Raw genomic sequence first — 13,212 nt, forward strand, 5'->3', positions numbered from 1 at the left:
ACGGAGGCTGCATTTTGTCTCTGTTAGTTTTATATATATATATATTAAGCTTTGCATATTTTTTTGTTAAAGCATCCTTGGAAAGGAGCCTCTTCGTCTTTATACAAAGTCAAGTGCATTATATAGTTTTGCCCAGCACAATGCCAACCTGTGGCTCACAGGCATGTTATATAATATTAACAATTTCCTAATCTTTTTTTCCTCTTTCTAATTTGAGCGAGCAGGAGATGCTCCCAGGACAGTGGGGAGCGGTGGCATCCGCAGGGACAGGCAGCGAACAGAACATCCCTCTAACACCGGAGTGTGTTGAACGGGCAGTAGCACGCGTGCCTGCTTCTGTGCTTGCAAACTCAGCCTTAAAAAATGGTTAAAAAAAACACAAGACAGGCCTTCCTCCAGCAACACTTTACTAATTTTTTTTTTTTACAGGCACACCGGAGGAGGTGAAAATAAAGACAAAAAGGTGGGGATAAGAGGTGTGAAGAAAAAGGCCCTTTAAAAAAAAATGCTATGTTACTGACAAAGATGCCTGTTTACACCCCAGCAAAATACTGATGCCAAAGGTATTAAAATCGTGTAAAAAGGTTCTGCTGAGAGAACACATTTGTAATTATAAGCAATGCTACTAGTGCTGAGAAACATGTATTGTGGCAGATTTTTATACCGCAACCTCGCACTGTTTTGCTTCCCGGCATGCCCCAATGACTGAGCCCATATGAGGCTCTAAGTCATCAGGGTTTTGCCAGTTTTAGCTGTAAGGGCCAAAACATAAAGGAGCCTGCAACCCTCAATTAGCGATATGTTTTTAAAACTTTCTGATGTTGAAAGTGATTGTTTGGGGTGAGAGAAATATGTTGCCGTATGTGATCTTTCATGCCAAACTTGCAACTAGAGCAGATCTTTATAGGCAAGCAATAAATCCCTGAAATGAAAGGTTTATGATGGAAATGCTGACAAACCCTTAGCTAACCCATTAAAAATGACAGTATTACAATTCAGTAGCTATAAGCTAAATTAGCAGCAGCATGGGTAGCCTTCAAGTACTGGAAGTGCAAGCCAAGTGCGTCCTGCAGACCTTCCTGGTACGAGGATACGTAGTGGAACTATCGGTGCTTAATTTGACTTATAATCTCTCTAATGAGTGGTTGGTAGGCTAGCTTGCTTGTAAGGGCAAAATGAGTGCTATTCCTTTGATATTCATGAAGAATTTTTTTGGATGGCCATTCGAAGAACATCCATCAAGTAAGAACAAGAACCCAGTTGTTTTAATGCATTTTTCCTATAGAGGGTGGAGTCCTTTTTCTTTGCTGTGCTACAAAGCATTCTGCTTGCCCCCTCGCTGGCTGCCGGACAAAGTCCTGCATTCCAGGACATTTTTTTTCATTCACAGGGGCTGGGGCAGCACAGCAAAACCCAGAATCATGTGGTGAACTGCTGAAATCCACCAAGTAAAATCTATATTTTAATTGTTTTTGAGGGGGAGGGTTGTTGCTGTGTTGTTTTGTTTTGTTCCTTTCTGAGTTTGTTGTTGTTGTTCAGTTGTTTGTTTGTTTGTTTTGCATCATCTCTGTTCCCCCCTACTCCATAAACATGCAGGGCAACTTGAGTATTACTGCAGTACTGCCTACACTCTTCACCAAAATTAGGGCGCTCCGGTGCAGTATGCTGCCAATGCTGCGTAACATTTTCTCCAGGCCTAGTTTAGTCTGAGCCCGGAACCTGCAAAGACTTGTCCGTGTGTCATGTGCTGTGCGGTAATTCATATGCATAGGGTTTGACTCTGTATAAAGTTCATCTCGTGGACAAGTCCTGGCAGGAGAAGGTGGGATGGAGACGGTCGGATGCCGAGATTTGGGCTGCAGAGCAGCTAAGGTGCTACCCTGGAGCTCCTGATCTGCTCTGGGTGATTATAGAGAGCAGCCACCTTCTGTGGTGCCTGCAGTAAATCCATCCCTGGCCAAAACACAAATGATGATGTTGAAGTGTGACCTGGTAGAACTAGAACTAGTCTCAATAGACAAACTCCTGGGGGCTTCCATAGAAATGGCATCAAGCCCATGGCGCCGTGAATGGGTTGATATGTCAGCTTTGAATTAAGTGTTACTAGAAGACTTGTATTATCTCTGGTGTTAAACAAAGCAGCATTGACAGCAAGATTGCTCTGGTGAACGTGGTGCCCAGCCCTTATGTGAACTCTGTCTGAAGGCCTCTGCTTTTAGCTTCCCAGTGACAGATCATTTTCATTTTTAAATTCTAAGTTCTGTGGATAATATGACCAAATTTCTTATTTCCCTAGCTAGGATTTAGCCTGTTCCTCTTCATTAACAGGTTCAGGTCTCTGTTTCTCAAACCGTCTATTCTGGTCAAAAGCATTTCTGCAGTGTGGAAAAGGCCATTTGTCTTCCAAGCATTTTTAAAGTAATTTTTAAATGCAGCTTGAGTTGCTGGTTGCTGGTTTTGTTTACAATAAAACACTTTGATTAAGTTGTATAGCAGTTCATCAAGGCAAACATTGAAGGAGAACAGAAAATCCTTTTTTGCATGGTTACGTATCTAAAAACCAAAAGCGATGGTGAGAATAGCTGGGTTCATTAGGCAAGCCTATATATTCGTATAATTAAATTCAGCGGGAGCATGACTTTAATCACTTTGTTGTGTCAATAAGTAGCGTCATGTCTGTATACATACCTTTGCAATGACTTTCTATAAAGCAACTTACCGGTTTGTCTGCATGAAGTGTATACGTCAGAGCGTAGGAGATGTTAATTCTGTGTCACAGTGATAAAGCGTCAGAGGATCTGCTGCTTTTGTTTGCTTTGCTTTGTGGTCCCTTAACGTTCACTGTAGGGCATATCTTAAACACCTGTAGTGCTTATAGCAGGGTTGCTTTTGGTTCTGATCTCCATTTGCTGGTTCGAGTGTTTAAGAATGCATAAAAGTTTCAAGCAATCATTTAACTAAAGCGTATCGTGTGAGCTGCCTGAAAGCAAAGCAGCTCCAAGGAATGAAAAGAAAGTTAGATTTATGATTAAACTATAAGGCTGAATGAAGAATCTGGCTTCTAAATCTGTCAGTAATTTTTTCCTATAATGTTTGCTACCCGTATATAGTCACTCAAAGGGGCATACATACCTATGGTCTGTTTATTCCTGCTTCATTGCTATGCTAAGAATGAATTTGCTGCACGGAAATTTGATAAACATGCTGTGGCTGCAGGATGCCACTGAAAAACCTAATCACATTTGCAAACATTCACACTCAAATACATACTTGTTTTAAATACGGAGGCTTCATTTTCAGTGTTCGCTTTGACCAGGGTGCTTGGAAGGCATGCGATGTCGTGTGGCACTTCTGCCCAGTAAATATACAATTAGAAGCTTCAATTTGTGTTGGCTAGAATGATTGCTTGTGAATAATCAACAGGCCAAAAAATAATTCCAGCAATCTGTTCACACACGGTGGCAATCTTAGAGGAATGCTGTGTCTTTGAAATGTTCCCACTCTCCGCTTGCATGACTATTGTCAAGTCTCTTTATCTCTTTGTCTTTCAATTTCTTACATCTCAGTGGGAAGGAATATGTTTTTCCTTAGCTCATATCCCATCATTAAGGATTCTTATGTTGCTGTTTAGAAAACACAGATCCTGGGCTAGCACATGCTGTTCACATGTATAGGCTATAACTGCTAAGGCATATACGGTGTGAAACAGAAAGGAGCAAAATTGGTATCTGAAACACCTCTGAGGTTCTTATACACTAAAACCAGATATTTGTTCTCAAAATATCAGGTTTTACAGAATGTCACATGGTGTAAATGTGCTGTAACTATTGCCACTGTAAAGAGGACCTCTGAAGCTGTTGTGTATTTTGGATGACAGCTGTGTGCAGGGAAGTTCAGGAGTCACCATGCATGGGAAGCAGGATCTTCCAAAAACAATACAAATTACCAGTAAAAAATCAAGCTGAGCAAAGGAGCTTTGTTAGCTTCCAGAGGGCTGGGAGATGGGATGAGCTCCAATAGTACCTCTAAAGAATCATGGATGCCTGTTTCTGTTTCCTTTATTTACGGTTTCATTTTTTATTAGGTTATGTTGCTTCCAACCATCATCTCCTCCCCTGGGAATGGAAACTATGGAAAAGGAAGGATATTGTGGGGCAAGTTTAAGAGGATTTGTCGTAGTCGGTTCCTGTGGGAGTGCAATGATGGCATTTAGAAGCACCAAGCAAGAGAATGACGTTATGTGAGATCCTGTCCCCTGGACAGTACCCCATGACATATATAATATATATAATATATATGTGTGTATATATATATTTTTAAAACAGTTGGAGTGGTGAGCTACAATAGAGAAGCAGAGACAACTGGATGAGAGGGAGGATGTATGCCCACCCCAACTAAATGCTTTCTGGATTCCTCTCTGTTTAAGTGGATGGCTCTGGCTTTGAAGAAACCGAAGCTCCTAAGAAGTGCAGCAGTGCTGGCCAGCATGCCTAGAAGGTGTGCAGCAGCTCCTAAGCTGCTCCTTTCCTGCTGCTATATCACGGCCGTCAGCAGGGTACCAAGCTCTGATACAGAAGAAAACGATAGTAGGAATAAGCACAATAAAAGATATGTTTGATATGGGGCAGGCAGACAAGGAAGTCTCTTTGCTATGGAAGAAAATATAGGAGATTCTCCCAAGACAAGGGGGACCAGCTGGAGGAAAGGATGCCCCCAAGGGAATGTCTGAGGAAGGAGCTTGAAGAAAAGCCAGGGCAAATAGTGGGTGCAGATGCTGGAGGGAATAGCAGGCTTGCTTTAGAAGAGAGGAGGTGATAAACAATGAACCATCCGAAGCACTAGGAGCTTATGGGAGGAAAGACCATCTGCTCTTTCCCAGCCTGAATGGTGCAAAACGATATCCTGCATTCTTTTGTTCTCCAGTTTAAAGGGGATTGTAGGCTGCAGCATTTTGAAAGCCAAATAGAGTTCAGCTACATCTTGCCTTTTGTTCACACTTCCTCTGGCTCTCTCAAGCATTTTCTCTTACAGCCATGAGTAGTGCATTTTTTTTCATTTATATCTTGAATTGTTGGATCAAATGAAAGCGAGAATATTGCAATTAGCAGAAGTTTAACTGCACTACGCCAATATAGGTAGAATAAGGAGTTGATAAAAGTAGTTTAGTGGCTTTAACCAGATAGCTTAGGAATTTATATAGGTTAAAATGATATGTGAAGTACATGCAGCTCATAAAAGTGACAGAACTCTAATAAGCAAAGACTGCTTATATAGATGGGGGTGCAGGAGTTATCAGATGTATCTTGAATTGCAAAGAGAAATAGACCTTGAGATGCAAGAGCAAGATAGGATGTTTCTCTCTCTCTATATATATATATGTATATATATATGAGATTAGTACACAGATGCACAAACCAAAGCAGCTTTGTATCACTGTTTGGGGAAGTTGTTTTTATATGGCATATCTTATTTTGCACATCATCTTTTTTTTTTCTGAATTTGCCATCAGAAGACAGAGGTAGATGTGCTTTGATTGACATTTTTCTCGCTTGTAAAAAGCCTCAAATTTTACCAGATACTTGGTCACATTTTTGCTGTGTTGCCATGCAGAGAGGTAAGTAAGGTTAAGTATTTGACCAAAATGCCTCCTTTATGTATTATAGGAGTGCTTAGTTCAGTCTTTAGTCACGGACCTTTTGTGCTTTGCCAGAATTGCAGCGTTCGCTCTTGGTCCTTGCAGTGCAGCTGTTTCAGTACAGTGAACATCATCAGCCCTTGCAAGACAGTACCAGATAGCTTCATGTTCTTGGACTTGTGGTTGCTCAGCTTCACCTGGAAGTTAGAAATGTAAATATCTTTGGGTTCCTATCTATAATCTTCAGTCTCATTTGTATTAAGATTTGCAGGGCCTTTGCCAGCTACCGACTGAGCATCTAGCAGTGTGTGTCTGCTTTGTCCCAGCAAGGAGTAATCAGCAAATTCACTCTTGATCTTGTAAATTCTGTTTGGCTGAGTGTCTGTGTAAAGAAACAGGAAGAACTTCTGCATGCACAGATACCTTACCACTTTCCTAAGGTTTAGTGAAAGCACCCAACACGCCACAGAAAGCCAAGTGAGTGTGTTTTTAAATTATTCCTTTAGGGTTCCCTTAAGATAACAGTGCGTTTTGGCTTAATTAAGTAAATAGCCACTGAGCAGCATCCATCTGGGTGTAAGTGTCTCTTGCTACTGGGCAAGAGACTTGCAACGCTGTTTGGTAGCAATTATTTAATTGCTATTAACTTCATAGTAGATGTAGCCACAACCTTTGGCCCAATGGATGTTCGTCTATAGCAAGTCACTTGCCTCATATCCGTTCTCAGCAGTGACTTTCAAACTGCCTTTGCTGTGTTTCTGTCACCTTGCAGGACTGCGCTGCACTTTGGACTTTGTTTCCTGCTGCTTTTTCTTGCCTCCTTCATTCCACCAGGGATGATGGCGCCTCTATCAAGCCAACAAGAAATAAACTCGCACGACTAATGCTTAGGAGTTCCTTACCCTAACGCTTAGTTTTTGCAACCAAGAGAATTGCAGGCTCATTTTTCTTTTATTCTTCTGAGAAAAAAGGTTCACCTAGAAATCATTCTGGACCCCCCCAGATGCAGAGCTCTGTCTGTACACGCTCCTCTCAAGGGTTTTTTTTTGTGATCAGCTGTAGTGAGGCAGCGCCTGTGCAAGGTATCATAGCCCAGGGTGTGCAATGGGTGTTTGCAAGGCCTGAAGCTCTGGGTGCTGCAAGAGCAGAGGACAGGGTAGGCATGAGCTGAAGACAAACCACGCTGCCGAGTGCAGCCTGCCAGCAATTTGGTGTAGAGATGGCCTGTATCATCCTGCATGTTCAACAACGATCACCACACGACTGCTTTTTATTGAGGTGGTTTATTAAACCTTTATTATATTTACGTAGCTGTCAGGGGAATGCAATTTGGTGTTAATTGCTGCAGCCTGTTTTCTTGGTGAATACGTCTGAGGAGTTTGTCAAAGGCTCGTGGTAGCATTTTTTGCTACTGCTCAGCATGGTACAAATTCGAATGACTCCGTGTAAACATCAACGGGAAATTCCAGATACCAAAGGCATAAGGGAAGGAGTTGCTCAAATATTGAAAGCTAGAAAATCATGCTTAACTAACAGCCAGGGAAAGGAAGGAAAAGGAGGAAGCTACTAGAAAAACATTCCCAAGCAGTGTTGAATGAGATTTAGCAGTTCAGTATGTGAGATTCTCAGAAAAGCAGTTCTAAATAAGGACAGGTAGCAGCCTCTGTTGAAGGCATATTTTTATTTGGTTGCCAGCAGGAAGCATAATTTTCTTTAAATGACATGTATCTCTAGAGTGTGCCTTAATACAAAGTCGGCCAAAGCGGTGCTTTTCTAAAACAGGAAATTATATTTCATAATCTGTACAGCAAAAATTTACTGGGAAAGGAAAATAACTAGTGTTAGGCAAGTGTTTAACAACCACTGAATGGAGAAGATGCTGCACATACAGTATGATCGGTGGTGAAAAAAACCTGCTTTTTGCTGCATTTCATTACCTGGAGGGACACCTTTGCTTACTGCTAGACTCCTGTGAGGCGGATTAAATCTCTCCTTTCCAAACAACCTGCTATGGAGAGGGAAAGACCTGTCTGTGCTGTAAGTTTTGCATTCCTGCTGGCATCCTTTGCAAAAATGATTTAAAATAGGCATTTTGATTCCTTTTTTCTACAAACATGATGTATCATTCATAACCAGAATGAATACATGTCTCTATAGACATGGCTATAATCACAGTATATATGCATTGCATGCAGTGTGTGTATTATCCTTGTATCCTTATCCCCCGATGCTGTTGTTGTATTTTCATTTAGAAATGTGGGGTTTTTTTCAGAAGTTTCTAGCTTCCCATAAAAGACTCTGGGATGATGTGGATGCAGCATTGTTATGCTAATATACAGGTTTATTGATGCAAGCACATCCTTACCAGTAAGTATGGAATGTGTTTATTCTGTAGAGTGTTCTCTGTTTTCTTATGAGCTGTTTCATCTCCTTCAGAAATGGAATAATTGTTGGCAAGCAAAGTTCCGTGATTTCTATGGTAGTCTTGGGATTAAACTGTGGAACTGACTTTTGGCTTATTTTGTAAGAGGAAGGAAAGGCCTAAATCTGCTGTCCAGTTTCACCTGTGCTAGCAGGTACATCCGCATCATTGTGAAAATCCTTAATTAAACCTAAAAAAAATTCCAGACACCCTGTCTTTTTACCAGTTTTGTTTCTGGCAGGATGAAACTGTGCTAGGTGAGGTGAGCTGGAAAGCAGCAGCACTTTCTGATGTGGTTTCTGCTCTAGCTTTGCACCCCAGTTCATATTGCTGTACCATACCGCATGCTGACTTGCAGCCCAGAAAAAGCAACAATAACAAAAAAAGCCCTTTAACAATAACAAAACAAAAGGCACAGTGTATTGCTGTGGGCTTTTTCTCCTAGCCCGTGCTCCATTGAAAAGCAGGGCACATGGGAAATGCTGTCTCCTAACAGAACTGGGACACAACGAGTAACTCCGTTTTCATCTATAATTTGGTTCTACCTGGCATCATCTCCAATAGCAGTCGTTCAAAAAAATAAAAGACCGGGTTTTTAATGCAGTCCTGCAGCAGTGAGAAGCCAGGCTGTAAGCACGAGGCAGAAAATCTGGCACCAGCTCTCCCTTCCAGCGCTCCTAAAGGGAATTACCACATTCGAGCACTTTCAGACCACCAGCTAGAGTACAGAAAAAACTTTTTGTTGGTTGGGAACATCTGCACCTTCTTATAGCATGACAAAAGCCTGTATGATTTGTTATAAATACTGTTTCTTTTTTTATTTCTGCTTTCTGCAAAGCAAAAGTACCATTAGAGGCAATCTCCCTTTGAAGAGCATGCCAGAGGCTCATAATATTTGAAGTAGCCTTTGGGTTACATTTGCACCGTATCCCCTGCAACAGTGATGTTTTCAAGGTCAGGAGAGTGTCTGCAGCAGAGGAAAAGCACAAACGTAACCGAAGCGCAAGCCTATGTTTTGCATGAGAAAATGGCTATAAATATTAATGAAAAAATGGGCGAGGAGTAGTATTGAAGTTAGTTAATCAGATGGTAAATCCAAAGAAAAAGTAAAACAGAGTTTGTTTTTGCCTGTGTTTGAATCTCTGAGCAATGTATGTGGCAGACTCTGATTCTCAGCGTGTTTTGCGATGGAAATAATGGAAGGAAATTGCTTACCTGAAGTTTCAGCATTCATGGATAGCATCATCTGAGCATTCCTGAGTTTTCTGTAGACTCTGAATATGAAGAGGAATTGGAACAGGTATGTAAAAGCCATGCTGGAGCCAAAAGAATAGTGACAGGAGAGTGACAGGAGAAGACCTGGAATCCACACAACTGAAATCCAAAGATAAGATAAGAGCTGGCCATCTGGTTGTTATCTGCATGCAGAACTTCAGCATACTGAACAACCATTTCCATAATATCCTGTTCACTAAATGCTTTAGGTGAGAATCCAGCAGCTGTGTACAGCATTGAGCAGTTCACAAGTATTGAGTGAAGCCTTTCCATATGATCCTCCAAAAAAGTGAATGTCCATCCATAGTTCCTCAGGCCAGAAGTACTATTCTCCATGCGCTGCGGTGGCTTTGGAGTCCCTGGTGCAACGTGGGTTATTAAATAAGCAGAGTAATGCGAATTGGAGGAAAAAATCTCACTATTTTGTCAAGAGCTGTCAGTCATTTGTGTGCAGAAAACAAATTTGAGACTTACTAGCACAAACACTGGCAAGATACCGAGTTCAAAATTTCAAGATTTATTTAAATTCTTGAACTACATATTCCAAACTTAAACTCCGTCTGCTTAGCTATATATGCCATGCAGAAAGAGCATCCAAAAGGAGGAGCTAGTGAAACACCGTCCTGTTAGCCTCAGCTGTAACTATGATGCTTCCAAATAGTGGCTTCCTTCAGCGTTCTGTACATGAATCTCTTGTCTCTTTTAGTCATTTCCTTCTCTTATGAGGAATGTGGATATGTGGACATGCAGGGATATTGTAAAAATTAATTAGGTAATGGTTTTTATGTTGGATATCTGAAGTTTGAAGACAGACTGGGAAAGAGAAAAGGTTGGGGCTGCCTTATAAAACAAAATAAAGCAAAAAAACCTTCCTGCCACAAAAATTACCAAACCCTATCGCGGGGAGCCCCTCTGAGGCCCTTGCTCTCAAGAGCTCCAGCCCCTCTGAGCTGGAAGGCACCTTGTGCAGGTTGCCTTCCCTTGTCCAATTCTTGTAATTTAGTTTAAACACCAACTGTTTCATGTTTGGAGTGTTTATACCTCTCTCTCTCAGCTGCAGGGAGAAGAAACATCCAAAATTTAAAAATAAATGCCCAAGTGTCACAGCCTGCTTACTAACTCTTTTGCCAGGATTAATCTTTCCATATGTTTGCTGTGGACTGCACCCTTGACTGATGGTGACAAAAGGACCCTTGATGTAGAAGTGAAAGCTTTGCCATTTAGAGGTAAGTAGAAACCGTAAGTCTGTAGTCTGTGTTTCTGTACACAAGATAGGATGGTTTGTACTTACCAAACCTCTGCTTTGTTGCATAATTCTCTTTGCCTGGTTTTGGGTGCTTAAAACCTTATTTCAGTGAAGGAAATAAATTTCATTTCTCTTCAATTGAGAGGTTTTTGCCCAGAAGTAAAAGTTGGAGTGGTTTCTGATTACCACTGGTTGAAGTAAGGATTGTGCCTCTTTCTTAGATGCAGACTCTTTTGACTTCCAACAAATTGCATGACTCCTGCCTGGCTTTCTCACTGTATAAATGAAGATTATATTTAAGGCAGCTAAACATGCAGGGATATTGTAAAAATTAATAGGTGATGGCTTTTATATGCTTTGTAGATGAAAAACATTGCTGTGCCGTAGGTGACAGTTACTCTAGGCAAGCTCTCTGCCCGCTCTGGGGACAGTTTTTGACCCGCTTGTTGCACCAGTCCTGCACACAGATATCAGGACACATTATCTAGAAACTGCAGTGTGAGAGCACTGTTTGAGGTGAAAAAAAAGGTGTTGACTTGCTGATGAGGGGCTGTTATGCTAAAATACCGTAAACTGACAGGATTTCAAAACTTTCTGGTAGAGCATAAATAAAAGTAGCTAACATTAGTTTTAAGAATAAAAGGAGACCACAACAAACAACAGAATGATTAGAAAAAAACAGTCCTAGACTGGTCTTCTCTTATTTTTAATGCTAGATAGTGTGAGGATAAGCTACTTTTCTTGAAGCCCAGGTTAGGCCATTGTATTTACTCCACATTCATTAGGCAAAATTAGGCATTATTTGGAGTATTTGTGTCTAATACTCCTTGCTGGATGGAAATAAGAAGGAAAAAAAGAGAAGTTTTGAATCAAAGCAGTCCTTATCAATGACTTTTTTTTCTTTTTTTTTTTTTCTCTTTTCCTGGTGGAGCAATAGCAAGATGACAAGATGCAACTTGATGGTTTTCTGAAGGTGATGCCTGAACCCAACCCCCTGGGAGGTGTCTAGTGAAAACAGCTGCTGGTTTTCATGTGCTGCAGGAATCAGCGGGTTTGAAGGTGGGAGAAGCTGCCAGGGTGCCTGGAGCCAGGGCGCTCTCGGAGGACACCTGCTGGGAACAGCCTCACCCGCAGAGCCGAGGAGGGGCTGGAGACGCCTTGTTGTGTCCAGTGGACTAGACTCTGCAAAGCTGCACGTGAGATAGCACAAACGATGAAAATTCCTCATCCTCATTGCATGGGGAAGTGTGAACATAAAGGCTCCTGTATGGCAATGGTATCTAGAAATGTAAGCTTGAGCTTTCTGCTTAATGAGGTATCTTGGGACCCTTTTCTTCCAGATGAGGAAGCAGGCAACTGATTTGCAGTTTTCCAAGTAAAAGTATTGAATCCAAATTGTTGTTACACAGCTGCATTTCAGCGCATCCCTATGCGATGCTCATACAGCACTCGATAGGTTCACAAAACCAACCCAAAGGGGCATTTTGAAATACCGGCTCAAAACCTCCTCCACCAGAATACTGTGTTTGCTGGAGGAAGCTGTTGCCAAGCAGTATATTGTGGAACACAAGGAGGTGCACAGGAGTCTCTTCCTGAGCTCTCACGCACACATATGCAGCATCTTTTCTGCAGCAAAACCCCTGGGTTTAATTTCCAGCTTGTGCTTTCTGCTAAGAACTCAAAGCCAGCGTTTTAAACCGAGCATGCAAATTGGTCTCTTGGCACTGGCAGCGCTACTGATAAGAGCTCTGTATCTCTGATCACAGAACATCCTGCTCGCCCACAGTGGGCTGGTCACCCACCAGGGCCACGGGCCTTTCCAATGGGCGCTCAGGAGCCGTGACTCAGCAGGCAGTGTCGCTGCCGTATTCCCGCCACCAGCATCTCCTGTTTCTGTAGGCAGTGCTGGGAGCTGGCATGCAGCATCGGAATTCTGCAGGGGTTCCCAAGATTTCAACGCTTTGGACCGTATTTTGGGTAACGGGGGTGGCTTTTAGCTCTGCGGCACTGCCTTTTACACAGTGGGTGCCCCTTAAAAGCACCTGGCAAAGGGGCCCTACTCGCTGCAGAGGAGAAGGAAGGGGATGGACATGAAGATGAAGGCGGTGGTCATGCTGCTGCAGGGGGGCAGCGCCGCGAAGGGGGGTTTGGAGCAGGGGGGAGGATGCAGATGCAGCCGCGGCGCCGAGGGCAGCTCCGCTCCGCCCCGGGGGCGGTGGCAGCAGCGCGGCCGCCCCTCACCCTGCGCCGGGCCGGGAGCGCCGCGTCCCGCCGGGCCGAGGCGCCCTCCGCGGTGAGTCCCCCGCGACGGAGCGAGGCGACCAGGGGACACCCCGGACCCGCCGGTCCCTGCGGATGGGGCGGGGGGAGGCGATGCCCATGGGGATGAAGCGGGTCGTGGGCGAAAACGAGGAGCAAACAGCAGAGGAGGAGGAGTTTTGCTGCGCCGGGCGTCGCGCGTCATTGCTGGAGAGCAAGCGGAGCGTTGGGTTTGCTCCATTTCCTTAGGTTTTGGGTGTTTTCTTTTCCTTTTTTTTTTTTTTTTTTTTTTCGTGGGAGCAGGGTCCCAATCTGGGCGAGCTCGTAATTAGCGACCTTGCCAAGAGTCCCACGGGAGCCGCTGCCTCACGTTGG

Source organism: Tinamus guttatus, unplaced genomic scaffold, assembly GCF_059628265.1.
Source record: "Tinamus guttatus ecotype Peru unplaced genomic scaffold, ASM5962826v1 Tinamus_guttatus_pri_ptg000045l, whole genome shotgun sequence".
NCBI lineage: Eukaryota > Metazoa > Chordata > Aves > Tinamiformes > Tinamidae > Tinamus > Tinamus guttatus.